Here is a 6,000-nt window from a genome sequence, read left to right on the forward strand (position 1 = left end):
AGTAACTTTTTTAAGATGAAACTTGCGCATTTTGCCTTTTACAGAAGGACGCACCTGTCCCTTAACATACAGAGCGTCCAAGGACGCAGTCTTTGTGAACATTGTGAGCGTCCCCGCAGGTAAGGCTTGAGAGAACCTGCGTCCCCAGAGATAAACACATTTTTTACAAGACTTTCTCTCTTTTTTGAGTTTGAGATGGATAGCAGAGGCATAAGACTTGCCTAAGAGGGTAGCATGACTGTTGATTGAGCCATACTAACTGTAAGTAGTCATGGTGACATTTTTTAGTGTAACAGATTGCCCCCTAAAGTGCGAAGCCTGGAATAGATTAGGGTTTGTAATTCTAGGAAGGGTGAAGCGCTTTATCATTTCAAGGATTGTCTTGTGGATGACCTGGTTGGAACCTGCAATTTTCAACACAAAATACATGTATAAGATTATATCATCACTGAGGTAGGCATTCCCATACTCAGATTCAAAACTTTAACTAATGGACTAACTACTCTGATACAGGAATGATCTTGCAGTACATCATTTTATAGACTTTTGTAGACACAGTATGGACGCAGCCATCTGTTTATGATTAGTCTACATAGACAATGAATACAAAACTCCTCGCAGCCTGGATGGTAGAAACTAGATCCAGGGTCTTCACTTCTACTTCCTGAATTGGTACGATTCTAGCCATGTGATTAAATGATTTGATGTCGAACATGTTAGAAACCACTTGATTACCAGTCGATGATGTAAACTGTTAACAAGCGTGAGAGAGACCACCAGTAATGTCAATGGTTCTCAAAGTACCAAGCACAACCCGTGAAATGTGAATAGATGTTTTGATGTCGAACACTTCACGGAATCCTTTGATCGAAAGTCAATGATGTAAACTGACGTCAAAGGCGAGAAACCTGCCATTGATGCATGCAGACTTCAAGGTACTGTCGATTCCTAAGTCATCTTTCTAGATAATGTGTCGATGTCGATAGAAAGCGACCCGTTGCAGGCAAGCCCGCAACACGAAATCATTGTTCAAGTTGAAGAAATGTTGCTGTAAGGACTGACTCAGGGATGGTCAAATGGATGACAAGTATTTTGCAGATGAAAGTTTTGCTTGCAGACCTCTTGAACACATAACGACACGACAGATGGCTTGGTGACGAATAACTCAAAGTTAATCCCCGGAACCCGGTTAAAGACTTTCAAAGTGGTTTGATCAACTGTGAGGTAAAAGATTTCCCAACCCAGGTGAATGAAAAAGTGTCGTGTTCAAGAGTGGTAATAAAGTTTCTTTTGAGACAAAAGGTAACAAACAGGTTCATTCTTCTCTCTTTTCCCCCACCATTTCTGGCAAGTACCTCTTTATTTTTAACAAGCTTGAGGAGGATAACATATGCTTGATTATAAGCTCATCCTTCGGACGAGTCCAACCTAGTTTAAATTCGAACCCTAGGAAGGAGTGGTTCGTTCCTGTTTGTAATTGAACAGGTCCTCTACTGTAAAAGTTTTAACGAGCCCAGTAGAGGAGAAACTCGGCGTTTTTCAATTTTAGAGAGTCTGAGAAACAAAAGGAGACTCCACGTTGAACTTTTTCGTATATTTGTGTCCCTCAAGCCCGAAAAAGTATAAAATAATACCTGGGGGAACCACTTGATCTTGCGACCAAGGAGTACTTTCATAATAGTGTCGTTGACCTGAAAAGTAAAAAGCGATCAAGGACACGTCGTTTTATTTCCTTATCGAGTTTGAAACGACAAAAACCCGACAATCTTTTCCTGATTTTGCGGTCAGAAAAGAGCTAAAAGGGGACCGTCTTTTAATTCCGTTTTAACGAGTGTAAAAGAAACGCTCGGCGATCTTTTCATGTTTTAGGAGTCAGAAAAGGGCTTAAAAGATGACTCTAATATTTTTGTTTGTGAAAAATGACAATTTCCCTCGAAATCCCTTTGTCCTGCACAAAAGCAACACATTACTCATACCTGTTTAAAATAGGCAAAAATACATCGAAAAATATCTTTTCATGGTAAAAAATGAACTAATTCATCCAAAAAACCTATAAAAAGACCTTTTACCATGTCATTTTTACCGTTTGACTGTTGAGGTTGAAAAAGGAGCTTTTGACAAGAAACTTCCCGTGGTCGCTGCGGAAAATCCGACCGTCGGAATCGAACGCCGTCTTATCCAGGTATTTTACACATCTTACTCTGCATTTCTATCCGTTTAGAATTAATTTTTAGGTCTTAGTTTCATTTTTTGGGGGGGTTTTGGTTTTGGAATGCGCCTCTCGGCGGACGCGGGTGCCCTTCGGGTGACCCGCGTCCCCCGACTTTTTCCTATACAGGAAAACTGTCGGAAGACGCAGTTCGCCTTCAGGCTAGCCGCGTCCGGGCGCCCTGTGCTGTAAAGGCGGGGTGCGTCTTCCGTGAAACGCGCATTTCAAAACCCCAACCCCCTCAAATAACTATCTAAAAATCCCCAAATCAATTTCTAATGACTATTTCTGGTGTGCAGGGCATTAACCATGTTAGATTGGAGAGAAAGAGAGCATGTAGAGGATGATGAAGCTGCAATAAATCATCAACCTTCCCTGGATGCCCTAAGAGCATGCGGATTATACAAATATTGGACCATACCGGGCATGAGGGGCCAGGTAAGATTCTTGGAATGGCTGGTTGAGCGATGGAACGTTCAAGAACAATGCTTTTACATAGGAGGGCACCAGCTCGAGATAGAGCCCTCGGATGTATACTTTCTCACTGGCTTGCCGAACAGAGGCGAGCAACTCAGTCTTGCGGGGACTAGGCCGGGTGGCCAATCCCTTGATAGTCTCCGCGACGAGTGGTGCACACATGGGGCTCACCATTCGAAAGGCATAGAGATAAAACACATCACTCTACGTGAACTCAAAGTCATAGCGTTCACGGTTACCAGAATTTGCGGCGCGGCCGCTTTACACATTGCTTCCGGATCCCAAATGCGGATGGCAATTGACTGTTACCAAGGCACCATTTTCAACTGGTGTGAAGCTGTGTCGGCTCATATGAAGAGCCAACTGACCAAGGCAAAGAACGGACGACTAAAGACTTTTGGATATGGGCCTCTAGTCGTGAGCTTTGCCTTGGAGAGAGTTCCAATGCTGATCCCTCAGCAACTCACTGTTGATATCTTGGGTCCTCGGGAGCCAAAGCTGATACGATGGGTTGCGGTGATGGCCCGGCATCCTGACGAGGGTGCGATAGTGGTTCGATTCTCAGATAGTTACTTTCACTGGTTAGAGGACCAGGTTTTTTCGATACAGGACTTTCCGTATGCCGGAGTGGATTTTAGAGGTGATCCGGACATGGTTCTTCCACCGGGAGAACAATGGGATGACAGAGGTACTTTTATTTTCACAAGTTTTCTAATTATGTATTTTTTATTTTTCATATATATCGTCTCAAAACTAACAGTAAAACTTTCAAAATGCAGATGTTGGTCCACAGCGTCCAGCCAACCTCCGGCCTTTTGATAGACTACATCCAGCTGCACCGGTACCGGCCCCACAGGACGCGGCTGCAGAAGTACTAGCTGAGTTGGAGCATGATCTAGAGCGTCTCACGGCAGATATACCTGAGACTACTATGGACGACATTCCTACCAGGCTTCAGCGCTTCGTAGTCGCGGTCCCTGGACCGTTTAGGAGATTTTTGCGTAAGGTAGCCCGCGCAGTGGTGTCATACAGAGAGCACCACCAGTGATTGACTAGTCACTTTTGTAGTCACATGTGACATTTTGACTTTTTGTACTATCATTTTGCCGATCATAAGGTGTTTTCAACCTATGATCGAAGACGATGTATATATTTTTTGACACACTTCTATCTATATATATCACTATTACCGGCTTATCCTGTTTAACATATGTGATGAAATGTTTTTTTAAATTTACTTGCATGATTATCGTAAATGTCTGTCCAACATTCGAGAAGCAATTGCATCTGCTAATGTATTCAAAGACCTTGGAATATGTTGATATTCAATGTAATCAAATTCACGTTCCAAGAGACGCACTCTCAAAAACAACCTTAATAACACAGGATTCCTAATGGCATAAACTCTATTAAGCTGTAATACAACAAGTTCAGAATCTAACCTCACTATCAAACGTCGAATTCCAAATGAAATAGATTCGGATAATAATTCAATCACTGCACTGTATTCTGCAATGTTGTTCGTTGTTTGACCGAGGCTTACCCCATGCATAGAAACTAACTCGTCAGAGGGCGAATAGATAACCCAAGCTGCGGAAGAGATATTCCGTGTACTACGACAAGCACCATCAGCAAATCCAATGTATGTTTGGAGAGGCGTCGACATCTGCAATATCAAGAGTAAAACCAAGATAAGCCAGAATAACGACGAAAAACCACACTCTCTAAGCTAAGCACACTGACTAAACTAACACACTTGCTAGCTAGAAAGAAAATCTAACCTATCTAAAAATTTCTCCATACCCATCATTTAAGCATAATACCTCTTTAGGTAAAGTCCATTTCTGGGTTTACCCAAAGAGTCCCCATCAAAGTCAACTAGCTCATAAGCCCCTTTTGCTAGCTTTCGCTTTACAATGTAGGGCCCATGCCACATGGGAACGAATTTTCCAGCACCTAGCTTATCGTTAGCTTGATCATATAATAGTACTAGGTCTCCTTCCGAAAAACTTCGAGGGGTTACATTTCTATCATACTGAGCTTTCATTCGTTTCGCGTGAGTCTCGATTGCCAATGTAGCGTCACGTCGAGTCTCATCTAATTTAGCCAAGTACAATAAACGTTTCTCCTCTTCGGAAGTAGCTGGAAGTAATTCGACAGCCATTTGAAGTGATGGGATTTCGCATTCAATGGGTAACACAGCTTCTAAGCCATAAACTAGCTGGAAAGGAGTGAACCCTGTTGAATTTTTCACTGAGGTTCGGTATGCCCATAGCGCTGAAAATAACATGTTGTGCCAATTCGACCGATGAACACCAATGGTTCGTCGGATCATGATAACTAGAACTTTGTTGATAGACTCAACCAAACCGTTGGCTTGCGGATAATAAGGAGTAGAGCTATCGTGGCGCAAACCAAGCTGGCTTGTAAGCTCAGTCATCATGACGTTTCGAAAATGGCTCCCATGGTCAGTAATGATTGCTTGTGGGACACCAAACCTAGTTATGATATGATTGAATACGAAAACTGCAGCTGTTTTGCCGCTTGCGTCGAATGTAGGCATCGCCTCGGCCCACTTAGTAAAATAATCAACCGCAAGGATGATATACGCATGCCCCCCGGCCGAGTGAGGGTTACAAGTAATAAAGTCGATACCCCATTTGGCGAATGGACCAACGGCAATTATAGGGTGGAGAGGAGCAGGTGGAGCGCGCATCTTGCGATCAAACACTTGACAGTTGTGGCACTTCCTGACTGCAATGATACAATCCTTAAACATAGACGGCCAGAAATAGCCAGCGCGCAACACCTTCTGAGCTGTGGCATACCCAGACATATGACCGCCACATGCTCCAGAGTGACAATCATTCAAAACCCTCTCAGCCTCTTCGTGAGTTAAACAACGTCGAAAAACTAAGTCTGCCCCCCGGCGATAAAGTGTATCTCCAATAATTTTGTATGGCTGGGATTGAAACCGAATTTTTCGACGTTCCGCTTTGGAAGCTTCAGGCCGAAAGGTTTGGGTTTGGAGATAGATGATTATATCCCCGTACCACGGATCTACAGTACTGATAAGAAACAAAGATTCGTCCGCAATGGACTCTTCTGCCACAGTCTCTGTGTCAGCACTCGGGAAATCACACATCAATTCCGCGAAAAACTAAGGATTTCTTAGACTTGGACTTCTCGAACTCCAAGTCGAACTCTTGCAGGATAACGATCCATTTAGAGTACTTGCCCCCTAGCAATTGTTTTGTCAAAATATAAATCATAGGGTTGCAATCCGAAATAACTGTAGTTTTACGGAGAAGAAT

This window comes from Pinus tabuliformis, chromosome 5_2 (genome assembly GCF_031772625.1).
Source record: "Pinus tabuliformis cultivar Carrire ecotype Pingquan chromosome 5_2, CPIR1, whole genome shotgun sequence".
NCBI lineage: Eukaryota > Viridiplantae > Streptophyta > Pinopsida > Pinales > Pinaceae > Pinus > Pinus tabuliformis.